The sequence below is a fragment of the Rhinolophus hipposideros genome, assembly GCF_964194185.1.
Source record: "Rhinolophus hipposideros genome assembly, chromosome: 9".
Classification (NCBI taxonomy): domain Eukaryota; kingdom Metazoa; phylum Chordata; class Mammalia; order Chiroptera; family Rhinolophidae; genus Rhinolophus; species Rhinolophus hipposideros.
In genome coordinates this window covers 78,416,486-78,429,943 of record NC_138055.1, presented here as the reverse complement: position 1 = coordinate 78,429,943, position 13,458 = coordinate 78,416,486, and the positions used below count along the sequence as shown (strand labels likewise).

At 34.6% G+C, this 13,458-nt stretch overlaps 1 protein-coding gene across 1 annotated transcript in view; it reads right to left on the bottom strand.

Moving 5' to 3' along the window:
- The window catches only part of LRRIQ1 (leucine rich repeats and IQ motif containing 1), a gene marked incomplete at its 3' end in the record, with an annotated part of 181,737 nt that overhangs the window by 116,552 nt on the left and 51,727 nt on the right, over positions 1-13,458 (bottom strand). The gene's annotated exons all lie outside the window — the stretch shown is intronic.

The window sequence follows — 13,458 nt, the reverse complement described above, 5'->3', positions numbered from 1 at the left end:
ACCCTAAAGTGAACTGTGGACTTTGGATGATAATAATGTACCAATACGGATTCATCGATTGTAAACAGTGTATGACTTTGATGTGGAATGTTGATAGTGTGGGCGTGTGTGGGGACAAAGGGACATGTGGGAACCTTCTGAACATTCTGCTCAATTTTGCTGTTAATCTAAAATTTCTCTAAAAATAAAGTTTATTAATTAAAAAACAAAACAGTTCTTAAACACTAAGTGAAGGATAGCAAAGTAAGATTACCACATGCTAAGGTTCAACAAGGAAAACTCCAGTGACAGCTTAATATTAGGTATTTCTTCTACCTAGCTAGTATATAGTCAGGATTGATATATCCATTTATACAAGCACAGTTGCAAAATATAATTTTAATATATTTTTTATTAAGAAAGGATTCTATTAAGGCAACAGTCACTAAAGCCAACAAAAAGCATAACGTATTCCTCTGTATAGCTATGATCTTCGTCGTCTTGATAGTAAATAAAAGTAATCACAAGAGAGGTATAACCATTTCCCCACACGAAAGTCCAAAAGAGGAACACTAAAGTTTCTCATTTTCTGGAAAAAGAGATGATGAATTAACTCCCTACCCTCCACAAATAATGCCTTTCTTTTTTACTTTACCAATATTTAAGTAAGATTAGAGAGAAGATAATTAAATTTGGATCTTCAGAGCAATTATCAGATATTTTACAATATTAAGAAGCAGATAAAAAGCTTAATGCTTTGCTAACAAAGAGTCCGAGGTAATTAAGAAAGTTTGGGTCCAGATATTTTTAACTTTTTTAGTAGGCTTGACACTACCAGTTTGTTTGCCCCAAAAGAACACATTTAACACAAAGTGTGAAATAAATGACATATATTGTGTTTCTGGTGGGACTCACTTTAAGATATGGTTCAAAAGCAGAATGCTGTATTAAGATAATATCTATTCATCATAAGCTGATGAGGTAATCAGAGTTATTTACCACAGAGATACAATTTTAAACGTAATGAAATTTTTCACCAAGGCTCTTCTCAAAGCAGGGAAAAACTACTCTCTGAAAGTGAAACTGGCAATAATGAAAATATAATGGAGATTTCAGTTTTATATCTTACATATAAGTGAAATTATATGATTTTTGACTTTTTCTGACTTATTCGTTTAGCTTAATAATCTCAAGATCCATGGCAGCATTTCATCTTTTCTTATGACAGAATAGTATTCCGTTGTGTATATGTACCACCACTTCTTTATCCAATCATCTATCAAAGGACATTTTGGTTGTTTCTATGCAATATACAGATGATGCATTATAGAAATGTACACTTGAAACCTATATAATTTTACTAATCAATGACACGCCAATAAACTTAATAAATAAAAAACATAATGGAGAGATGAACTATCTTATCCATACACCACCCTACCAAATTGTTTATTACATTACTAATGAAGCTCCACTGTATTTTACATCTTCAACAATGTGCCTAGTGAAGTTTATCAAGACACAACTATAATGTCAAAATAATTTATTTAGTTATAATTACAAAATGTCAGGTATAAAATTATGTTTTTGAGAAGAGACAATAAAGGGTACTTAAAGTTAAGACTGTACTGTTTATCCAACTTAAAAAGGATGATATTTTAATTCTATTACTGTTCCTGTTTCTTTAGATTAAATTTCCTAAACTATAGAAGAGTCAATATAAGACTTCAATAATTTGAAGGAAAGTCATTGAGAATAACCAACAGTTCTAATTCTTTGAGCACCAAGCAAATTTCTGACTTTGTCTCCAGAGTGGACGTGAGGAGCAGGGGGAATGAGGTATGCCAATGACAGGTTCTTGTCTTTGAAATAGATGCATCTTATAAGAAAAATTAATAAAGCAGATTTTCTTATTATATGTTGGATTTCTTAGGAGTTAGGTAAAGCTGATTTTTTTTCTTTTAGGGTATAATCATTTCTGGTTAAATCATAAGATGAAGCTGCTGGACATATTAAAATTTTCACCAGGATCCAAGACCCACAGTGTAGTGCAGATGCAGTAATACCGATGAGACTCTCTTCGGCAGTCACCTTTCAGGTCTCATTTTGGCTAACTGAGGATGTGTCTAGCAAAGAAAGGCACTTTCTTGCCTTAGAACCACAGGATCTAACACATCTCTTCTTTAACTTAGTCCCTCTAAATCCACTGAGATGAGAATTCAAGGCTGGATCTCTATGTGTGCCTCCAAGCCGGCAGGGTAGTTACTAAAAAGATTGCAAGGGGAGTAAAAGCAAAAATCAATGAAGGAGACTATATCAAACTTAAAAGCATCTGCCAGCAAAAAAAAAAAAAAAAAAAAAAAAAAAATCATCAACAAAACAAAGAGACAACCAACAGAATGGGAGAAGATATTTGCAAACAACAACTCTGATAAGAAGCTAATATCCTTAATATACGAGGAAATCATACAACTCAACAACAAAAAAAGCCAAACAATCCAATTGAAAAATGGACCTAACAGACACTTCTACCTTGAAGACATATAAACAGCGAACAGATGTATGAAAAAGTGCTCAACCTCACTAGCTATTAGGGAAATGCAAATCAAAATCCCAATGAGATACCATCTCACACCTGTTAAAATGGCTATTACCGTTTTTCCCCCAAAATAAGACCTAGCCGGACAATCAGCTCTAATGAGTTTTTTTGGAGCAAAAATTGATATAAGACCCGGTATTATATTATATTATAGTACATTATATTACATTATATTATATTATAAGACCAGGTCTTATATCAAGGTTCGCTCCAAGACGCATTAGAGCTGATTGTCCGGCTGGGTCTTATTTTTGGGGAAACAGGGTATCAACAAAATAAGAGATAACAAGTGTTGGAGAGGTTGTGGAGAAAAAAGACCCCTCATACACTGCTGGTGGAAATGTAAACTGGTATTGCCAATATGGAAAACAATATGGAGGTTCATCAAAAATTAACAATAGAATTATGATATAACCCAGCAATCACTATTCTGGGTATCTTTCCAAAAAAGTCTGAAAACATTTATCTGTAAAGATGTTCATTGCAGCATTATTCATGGTGACCGAGACATGGAAACAACCAAAGGTTCCTTTGGTAGATGATTGGATAAAGAAAATGTGATATGTATATATATATATGTATATGTATATATATATATATACATATATATACACACACACACACACACACACAATGGAATATTACTGGGCCATAAGTAAAAATGAAATACTGCTATTTCTTACAACAAGAATGGATTTTGAGATTATCATGCTAAGCAAAAGAAGTCAGACAGAAAAAGTCAAGAAGCATATAATTTCACTCATATGAGGGATATAAAATTAAAATAAACAAACAAAACAAACAAGGGAAAAAAACATAGACACAGTCAACAGTTTAGAGGGTTACCCGAACCCTCTAGACTCTCCAGGAGGGGGATAGATGAGGGTAAAGGGGGTCAAATATATGGTGATGGAAGGAGAACTGACTCTGAGCAGTGAACACAAAATGCAATATATAGATGATGTATTATAGAATTATACAATTGAAACCTATATAATTTTATTAACCAATGTCAACCCAACAAATAAAAATTAAATATATATATATATATATATATATATATGAAAGAAAAAAATCAAAACAGCTAGATTTAACCCAACTACTGTACTAAAATGTTTAGAAAATAAAAGTCACTGAATGTGAAGACAAATTTCACAGTGAAGCCAGCTTCAGTTCACAAATGTAAAGGAAAATATTGCAGAAAAGATAAAACCAAGCAAAGCATTGGTTTTCCAAAGATTTGTTATCTTGTTAATGATAAAATAGAATAATTTCAAGTAGAATAATATTAAATGTAGATGGTAGATATCTTTCTGACTCTCTTTAGTCTCTTGCTATATCTCAACTTCTTTCTTATAATTATAGAAGTAAATGTGATATATATACACAATGAAATATTACTGGGACATAAGAAAAGATAAAATAGTGCTATTTGCTACAACAAGGATGGATTTTGAGATTATCATGCTAAGCAAAATAAGTCAGACAGAAAAAGTCAAGAACCATATAATTCCAGGTTTTATTGACTCAATGAACTATATCATCTCAGGAACTATTAGTTAATTCCTAAGAAGTGACTCTTCATTAAATACTAAAAAGTACCCTATGGATGGGAATTTGTAAACTTAGATCACCCTAATTTAATTAAAGCAATTGATTAAAAATGAATGAATGAATGAATAAATAAATAAAATGCAGAATCTTCAGTTACACCAAAGACATGTACTGGTGGGTTTGGGGGAATCTCTGTTTTTAAAATAGAGCCTTTCTTCTTCACCTTAAAGAATAAGAACCACCACATTAGGAAGAAAATAGAGGGCAACACAGCACTCCACAATTAGAGACCTCTGGTTTAAATTTAAAAAAACAACTCTGAAATTCTAAACATGTAATAATTGTCTCTAATTTTCAAGAAAAATACAGCTTTCTTGGAAACTTATAGAATAACCTATATACCAATGATATCAGAAGAACTTGCTAAATGAAGGGGTATTATAGACCTGGGCAGTTATAGTCCAACAATGTGTTCACTGGTTAGCACAGCCATCGGTTTTATATAAATTGCATGAAAGGTTTTTCAGAAAAGTATTTAACAGTGAAATTAGAGAGTACATATCAAATATATAGGGGAAACAAACTTTCTGTTCAGAAATAACTGATGATAAAATGAAGAGCCATTTTATCAAATCATTTAATACAATCATAGAGTAAAAAAAGAATTTGCTTTATCAGATTAATAAACAGAACAATATTTAACCACAAGCATATTTTACTTAATAAAACAAGTGTCCATGCCCTTGAGAAACAAAATAATTAAAAATAAATAAATTCAAATGTAATACAGGACTTTAGGTTTGTTTCCAGATGTTACAACTGTCATTATGTGTAATATTCTGATGCTAACTGACAGTGGATCTACAAAGGGCAAAATGATAATTTTTATCACAAAATACTATAATTTGGGCATGGTTATTGATACAGATATCATTAAGTACAGCATTTTAGTTATAGGGAATAATTCTAGAGAATGTGGGCCAATAGGGCATGAATTTTTACCTTGGGAATATTCTGATGTTCTATTTATCATCTTTATGGAAAAAGTTCCCAAATGATGTATTGTAGTCAGAATATTCTGAATTTCCTTAAGATAGAAAATTTAGTTCACTTGGGAACTTCAAAAGTGTGACAATTTCTTGAAATGTGTGATTTATATAACAAATATCTAGAGTGGATTTAGTGCTTCTTTTTTTTTTTCTTTCTTTTTTGTTTTGTTTTGTTTTGTTTTGTTTTGTTTATAAGGAAACAGTTTTCAGATCCGTGTAAGTTAGTGGTGTATAGATTGGACTTAATTAAATTCAACTGCAGCCTTATAAGAGTCTATGATGAATGTATTAGAAAGTGCTGTAACAAGTTGATTCATGTTGGAAATGAAGTATAAGAATACTGTGGATCTCAACATTAGTTTTTCCAGCTGGGCTCCTCCAAGTCAAGGGCTGAATCAATATTTCATTTAGTGAAAACTTCCTGGTGAATATTCTGTCACTTAACAAGCCCTATTAATCATTAGTGAATGAAACACATTCCCAAAGGAGATTCCAAACTGGGTCTGTGGTTTAAGTTTTAAAAAGATTTTTTTAGTACATCAGTTTTGTCCATGTTATCACTGGCTAGACATGAAAGTAAGAAGCCAGTTGGGAAAATCTACAACTAATCCCTTTGTTGGTAACAGGGGGTTATGTAAAGTTCATTGGAATGCACTGCTTAAAGTTTGAGTTGATCCATTCATTAACGAATCCATATTTTATAGATTACAAGATACTAACCTTTTAGATAAATTAACCTCATTTTAAAATTATGAAAGCTGTATTAGGCCAACTAATCTAAGTGGAATTCGATAGGTAACTTTCAAATTGGCATTTAGTCCAGAAAAGTTCATTTAGATATAGAAATTTTAATAGCTAAATTACATGTATATTTGTAATATTATATAAACACTACCTATTTTCTTACAGTATTGATTGTTTCTAATTAAATATTTTAAAGCTGTAAAGTATATATATTTAGTAAGTGTAAAATGTGAATATCTTTATATATTTATAATAAACCTATAAATATACTTACTACGAGAATATTTTATTTAACAAAATAATATTTATGCTCCATACAAACAGAAATAAAAATAAATGAACTCAAGTGTTATTCAGGATGCAGGTTTGTTTCTAGTTGTTGCAAGTGGACACATGGCAGCTCTTTGGATGGAAACTTATACCAGATCAGCAAGAGAATTCATGTCTTATTTGCCCAAAACCTAATAGAAAACCCAGTGCCCCTAAAGAGCTTGCTTTGAATAATGAGCACAACTATCTACTTTTATTTCTCATTATAGACTTGGTCTGTATAGTGTACTTTGATATGCATGTGCTTCTCTATGTTTCCCAGCTTCTTTTGTAGGTATTTGGCCATATGACTGGTTACAGCTAATAGAATATGAGAGTAATGATCAATGCCACTTTTGATGGGAGAGTGTTTAAATGTCAATTGTTGTTTTCCCTGTGGTCTTTTCCCCTGTCTCCCACCACAATCTACTACTGTAAAAAGCCAGATTACATTGAGGTTGCATGACATAGAGGCACAAAATGGAAGAAGCCTGAGTTTCTGAGTCTGTTTAGATTAGGCAGGACACACATCAGATATGACGTAAACAAAAAATAAGCTTTTATTGTATTAAAATGCATTGAGTTCTGTGTCTAGTGTTTGGTAGCATACCCTAATGAATACATCCTATGAGGTAGGAATGATTACTATACCCATTTTATCGATGAAGAAACTCAGATATATAAGATTAAATAACCCTTGCAAGGTAAACAGGAAATGGTGGAACTAGATATGCACCTGAGCAGTTTACTTCCAAGGCTAAACATATATCAACGATGCTGTAGTCCCCCTCCATGAGCACAGTGTAAAGGAGTCTTTCTTTTTAATCCTAGCAAACAGGGCCCTTAACAATCCGGTGGTAATACATCATGTGAAACAACGGAGCATAGTGTTTCAATTCCAAGCTTCTGAAGGCAAATCCCTCCCTTGACGCTTACTCACATCATAGCTGGGCATATCACACGTATCTAAGCTTCAGTAAATACCTCTGTAAAATGAGAATGATAATTACAGAACTCAACTCAGAGTTGCTGTGAGGTAAAGTGATATGTATAAGTACTTAGCCCACTCTCTGACACACTGTGTAAGTACTTGATTTATTATATCTTTCCAATGATATTTCCCAGTATACCCACTTTACACCTGAATAGAGTAGCCTGCTAAAAGAGTCTGACCTCACATATCGCATTCCTGCCTTTTCTTGGATATTTCCTTATCAGAAGATTTTTTTTTCTTTTGCTTTTAACTTGATTTTAAAACTTACCAACCTTTAGAGGTTTAATTCAAGGTTTGCCTCTTCAGCAAAGACTGTTTTTCTTAGTTGCAATAAATTAAGGTGGTATTTCCAAATTTTTAAAGTATATCTGTTGCCTACAACTATAGTTTGACACTTGTGTTAGGTACTGAAATCTAAGTTCACAGCACAGATTCTGGACCCAGCCCGCGTGGGTTTGAATACTGGCTCCTCCACCTGCTAGTTATGTCACCCTGGGCAAGTTATTTAGCCTGTCTGTGACTTATTTTCTTTAACTATAAAATGGATATACTAGGTGGTTATTTTGTTATGCATATTGTGAGGATTAAATGAAAACAGTGCTGGACACAAAGTAAATGCTATTTGTTTGCTATCATTATTAGTTTTCACGGATATCATACCTTCTATATCTCTAACAAGATTATAAAATGACTTCAAATAATGGATTATATTGGATTTCCTTTATAATGTCCAACAAGTTAGGACACTGGTTGCATATAGTAGGTATGCACTAAGTGTGTGTGTATATGTGTATATATATATATATATATATACACACTAAATATATATACATATCTATATATACACTAAACATATACACACTAAATATATAGATATATGTGTGTGTATATATATGTATGTATATGTATATAGATAGATGATAGATAGATAGACAGATATATAAATATAGATAGATAGATAGATAGATAGATAGATAGATAGATAGATAGATAATGATCTGGTTAGCCTAGGCATGGAAAATAGATTTTTGTGTGTGTGCTTACCACGTCATAGGTATTGTTCTCAAAAAAATGTGTGTATTATCCCATTAAATTCTCATAACTACTCCGTAAGACAGGTACTATTATTATCCTCATTTTACCAATGAGGATTCAGAGACATAGAAAAGTTAAGTTACTTGACCAAGATCTACTCAGAATAGGGCAGAGTTAGAAAGTCCTTGTTTAAAAACACTGTGATTTCCAAATTTTAGTATGCATTGAATCACCCAAAGAGCATGTTACAACAAAGACTGGCCATCCCTCCTTAAGTTCTGATTAAGTGGGTCTGGACAGTGTCCAAATTTTTGCGTTTCTAATAGGTTTCCAGGTGATGATGAAGGTGCTGGTCTGGAGATACAACTCTGATAATCATTGCATTGGGTTATACCCTTTCCTCTATGCTACACAGCTTAAATTGTACTTGGAAACATGTTTCTAAAGTAGAAGTTGACAAATTCTATTCTAAAACATGTGGATGCATACCAGGTCTCCCTAAGAAAAAACTGTAACATTAGAAATTTATGTGAAAACCAAGCTTTAAAGAAAAGGAAAGAAAAAGGCTTTCTGGCAAAGACAGTAACTCTACTGTGATATACAAGTTAACTAAGAAGTAAATTGCACAGGTGTTTGACTTAGTGTGAAAGTACTGTTATTTTCTTAACCAAAGAAGCATTAACAAATTCTGAAAGTCAATATATACAGAAAGAGAGTGTCTGAGGATTGCAGTGGCCTCAGACAAGGGAAGGAACAGAGACTACTCCCTAGACTCTCTTATCTTGTTCTACAGTTGGATTAAATCAGATACAGAAAGTTTAAACATAACCAGATAATTGATTCCTCTTTAAGATATATTATATTCCTTCTGAAGTCTTGACTATGGCTATATATCACAGGGAAACCAAATAAGGGCAAAGAGTCTATTATTTTGCCCTAAATCAGATGTCACAACAACCCTTTTAAAAATCATTCATTCCTCCTTGTCTATATATTGTTTATAAATGTTGTATTTTCACTACCTGATAAAATTAATATGACTTGCTGACTTGATCTAAACTCTGAGGATCCTGAAATATATTTTCCACCTGAATTTTAGTAAACATTTGCCTTTCCTTACATTTAGCACATTGCCAACTCATCTTGCAAAATTAGGCTAAATTAGCCCTGTATATTCTTGGCCTGTCCTGCCTTGATGTACCCATACCTGATAAGACACAAATGTCAATTGTACAATAAATCATGTTAAACCATTTAACGAATCCTGTTGGAAATTAAACGAGACAACAGGTTAGGCCAGAATCATCACCAGAAACCTCACAAAGTGGACATACACAAGTCTCAGTATTCTGGGATGTAATTCACCCGGACTTGAGTAAATGTGTAATGATCTGAGGATGTATGAGACAAATCTGTGTAAGGACAAGTAAAAGAACCACTGGGAAGCAAGAGGCAGAAAAATCACAGGAAACCATGTATGGCTGGGAATAAGTCTCATCAGCAATAGCTGAAAAAATATGTATAAGAGGCATCAGGGAGAATATTCAGAAAGTCAGCACTGTAGTATTGGGGCTAAATTAGTACTAGTCTAAAGATTTTCTTAAGAACTTAAAAGCAAGCTTTGAAAGTATATCACTAATTCCAAGTAAATTAGCCACTGCATGTCAGAAACAAAGTAGATGCTATTTAAAGGGAAAAAATTAAGAAATCAACAATATAAAATTTTAAAAGTCCAGAATGAAACCAAAATTGACCAATCATGCAAGCAGCGAGGAAATATGACCAAGAATCAGAAATAAGTCAATGAAAATCAATCTCAAAATGATAGAGATGATAGAACTAGCAGAAAAGAATGTTAAAACAGCTATTATAAACATTTTCGGGAAGTGGGAGGAGATCCAAAATGGTGGAGTAGATAAACGCTGTGCTTGCCTCATCCTGTGAACACATCAAAATTACAACTAAGTTATAGAACAATCAACCTGGAGAACCATCTGAAGTCTAGCTGAACAGAAGTTTTATAATTACTGATATAAAGAAGAGACAGAGAGAGACTGGTAGGAATGGCAGAGATGTGAAACGGGCTAATCCCACCTGTGTGGTGATTGAAAATCAGGAGAGATATCTTGGCCACAGAGGTTTCCATGAAGGAGTGAGTGACCCCAGCCACTCACACCAGACTCCCGAGCCCAGAGTTCTGGTCCCAAGAAGAGAAGCCCTATAACTTCAGGCTGTGACAGAAAGCCGTGAGAAATCCAGCTATCCTCCTAAAGGGCCCACACAGGCACTCACCCTGGGCTGTGGTGGAGAAATGGTGACACTGGGAGTCTCGGAGACATATGGGGAGAGACTGAGTTGTGTAACTTCAGGGCAAGTACTGGAGGGACAGTCCCCATTTGCCCTGTGTGGGGCCTTTCTCCCGAGCAGCCAGCAGGTAGGCGCCAACTTTCCTGTGTTGAACCCACCCCCACAGGCCAAATCTGAATCTGATTGGCCTGTGAGCTCCACTGCTCCATCCTGCTGACTCACTGAGACCCTCCCTCACCCAACATACTTACTGTAGGAGGCTTTATCAGCAGCTGAACCTTACAGGAGCCAGCAGGTCGCAGCAGGCCTCAGAATGTCCTGGGTTTTTGTGGAGCTACTCCAGGCCCAGTACTGGTGGCAGCCATCCTAGGTTTGCAGTGTGGCCTCTCCCTCACACCTCTAGATATAGCATAAGCAGCAGACAACTGTGGATCACTTTGTAGTTACTACCAGGTACCCCCCTGCCAGTTACAGGCAGTGACTGACCTGGATCTGCCCTGGAGTCCCTCCCAAGAGGCAGCAGAACCAACACACTTGGAGGTTGGCTTCAGACCACAGCAGAGCACCTCCCAATTAGCCCCATAGTTGGCACACCCAAAGGGCAGTCTCAACAGGTACCAGAGCCTGCTGAGGTGAATCCCACTCTTTGGAGTAAGCCCCAGCACAGCAGTTCATAAGCCAAATCCCACAGCCAGTCAACTTGGAGGTCAATACCACCCACTGATAAGCCCACAGCAATGAAAGCTCAACTATAACAAGATGGCACACACAACCCACACAAGGGACATTCCTGGCTCAGGTGACCAGGGAGACTGTGCCATTGGGACCCACAGGAACCCTAGTACTTAAAGCCACCTGGCAAGCCTGGGAGACAGAGCATCCCTACGTAATACAAAGAAACAAACATGGAGAGGAGGCCAAAATGAGGAAACAAAGAAATATATGCCCCCTTTAAGGGGATGTGTGCATTCATATGTTCATTGCAGCATTGTTTACAATGGCCAAGATGTTAAGGCAGCCTGTTGTCTGTTCACAGAAGAATGGATAAAGAAGAGGTGGTACATATATACAGTAGAATATTGCTCTGCTATGGAATGGAATGGGTTCTCGCCATCTGCAGTGGTATGGATGGACGTGGAGGGCATTGTGCTGAGCGAAGTACCATCAGGCAGTAAAAGACAAATACAATGTGATTTCATTTATATGTGTAATCTAAAGAACAAAATAAACAAACAAAACAGAAACAGACTCATAGATACAGAGATCATTTTGATGGTTGCCAGATGGGAGGGGGGTTGAGGGAATCATGAAAGGGGGAAGGGATTAAGAAGTACAAATTTCTTGTTACAAAGTAGTCATAGGAATATAGAGTATAGCATAAGGATTATAGTCAATCATATTGTAATAACTACGTATGGTATCTGATGGGTACTAGATTTATCTGGTTGATAGATGGGAGGGGACCTGGGGGGCAGGGAGCAAAAGGTGAAGGGATTAAGAAGTATAAATTGGTAGCTACAGAATTGTCATGGGGATGTAAATAAAGCAAAGGGAATATAATCGATAATATGGAAATAACTATGTATAGTGTCAGATGAGTAACACACTAGTCAGGGAATGGACCACTTCTTGAATTATATAAACATCTAACCAATGTACACCTGAAATTAATATAAAATAATACAGAATGTCAATGGTAACTGAAAAATTAAAAAGAAGGGGAAGGTAAAGGGCAATAAGTGGTCCAAATTTCCAGGTATAAAACAACTAAGTCACAGGGATGTGATGTACAGCACAGGGAATATTGTCCATAATATTGTGACAGCATGGTATGGTGCCGATGGTTGCTAGATTTTTATCACGGTGATCACTTCTTTAGCTATATAAATGTTGGAACTATAAACTGTTATGTGCACCTGAAACAGTATAATATAGTATGCTAACTATATTTTTAATAAAAATCTTAAAAAAAAAATAAATATTCTCCTGTGTTCACGATGATTCAGGAAAACATGAGCAAGATTAGGAGAGAAATTTCAAATGTTAAAAAGAAATACATAAATGAAACTTCTAGAGATGAAAAACACAACATTTGAAATTTGAACTGAAAAATAGTATGGATGGGATTAATTACAGAGTAGATAAATAGAAAGAATGTATCAGAGAACTTGAAGAGAGCAATAACTACTAAGAGTGAAAAACAAGCAGGAAAAAAGTATACTAAATAAAAGAACAGAGAAATAACGACTTCTGGGATATTTCAAGTGGTATAATATTTGTAAATTGGAGTCCTAGTAGGACAAAATAGGAAGCAGGCAGGGGAAAAAATAATCTTTGAAATAAAGGCCAAAAAATTTCCAAATTTTATGGAAACAATAAATTGATCAGATCCAAGAGATTCGATTAATCCTGAGCAGAGTAAAGGTGTATAAAATCACACTAAAACACACTAATCAAATTGAGGAAAACTGCTTATAAAGAGAAAATCTTAAAAGTATCCAAGAACAGAGAAATGAAGATAAGAATGACAGACTTCAGGTCAAAAACAACAAAAACCATAAAGATGGTGGAGAGAGAAGTCTGACTGCAAAGGCACATGAGGTGATTTTTCTGAGATGACAGAAATATCCAGTATCTTATCTATGGTAGATTTTACACAAGATCCATACTCATAAATAAAATTGGTGAAGTTTATTCTATGTAAATTGTCTCAAAAAAGTTGATTATAAGAAAAAACGCTAGACAATTTTAGGAAAAGGTGTTAGCATAATATAACTTTCAATTTAGAAAAAAAACCTTTTTTATAAAAGAAAATTTATTTAAAAATTACAAAACATTTTTCTTCATTTACATCTAGATACTGCAGTATTCCAGCGAGAGACATGAAC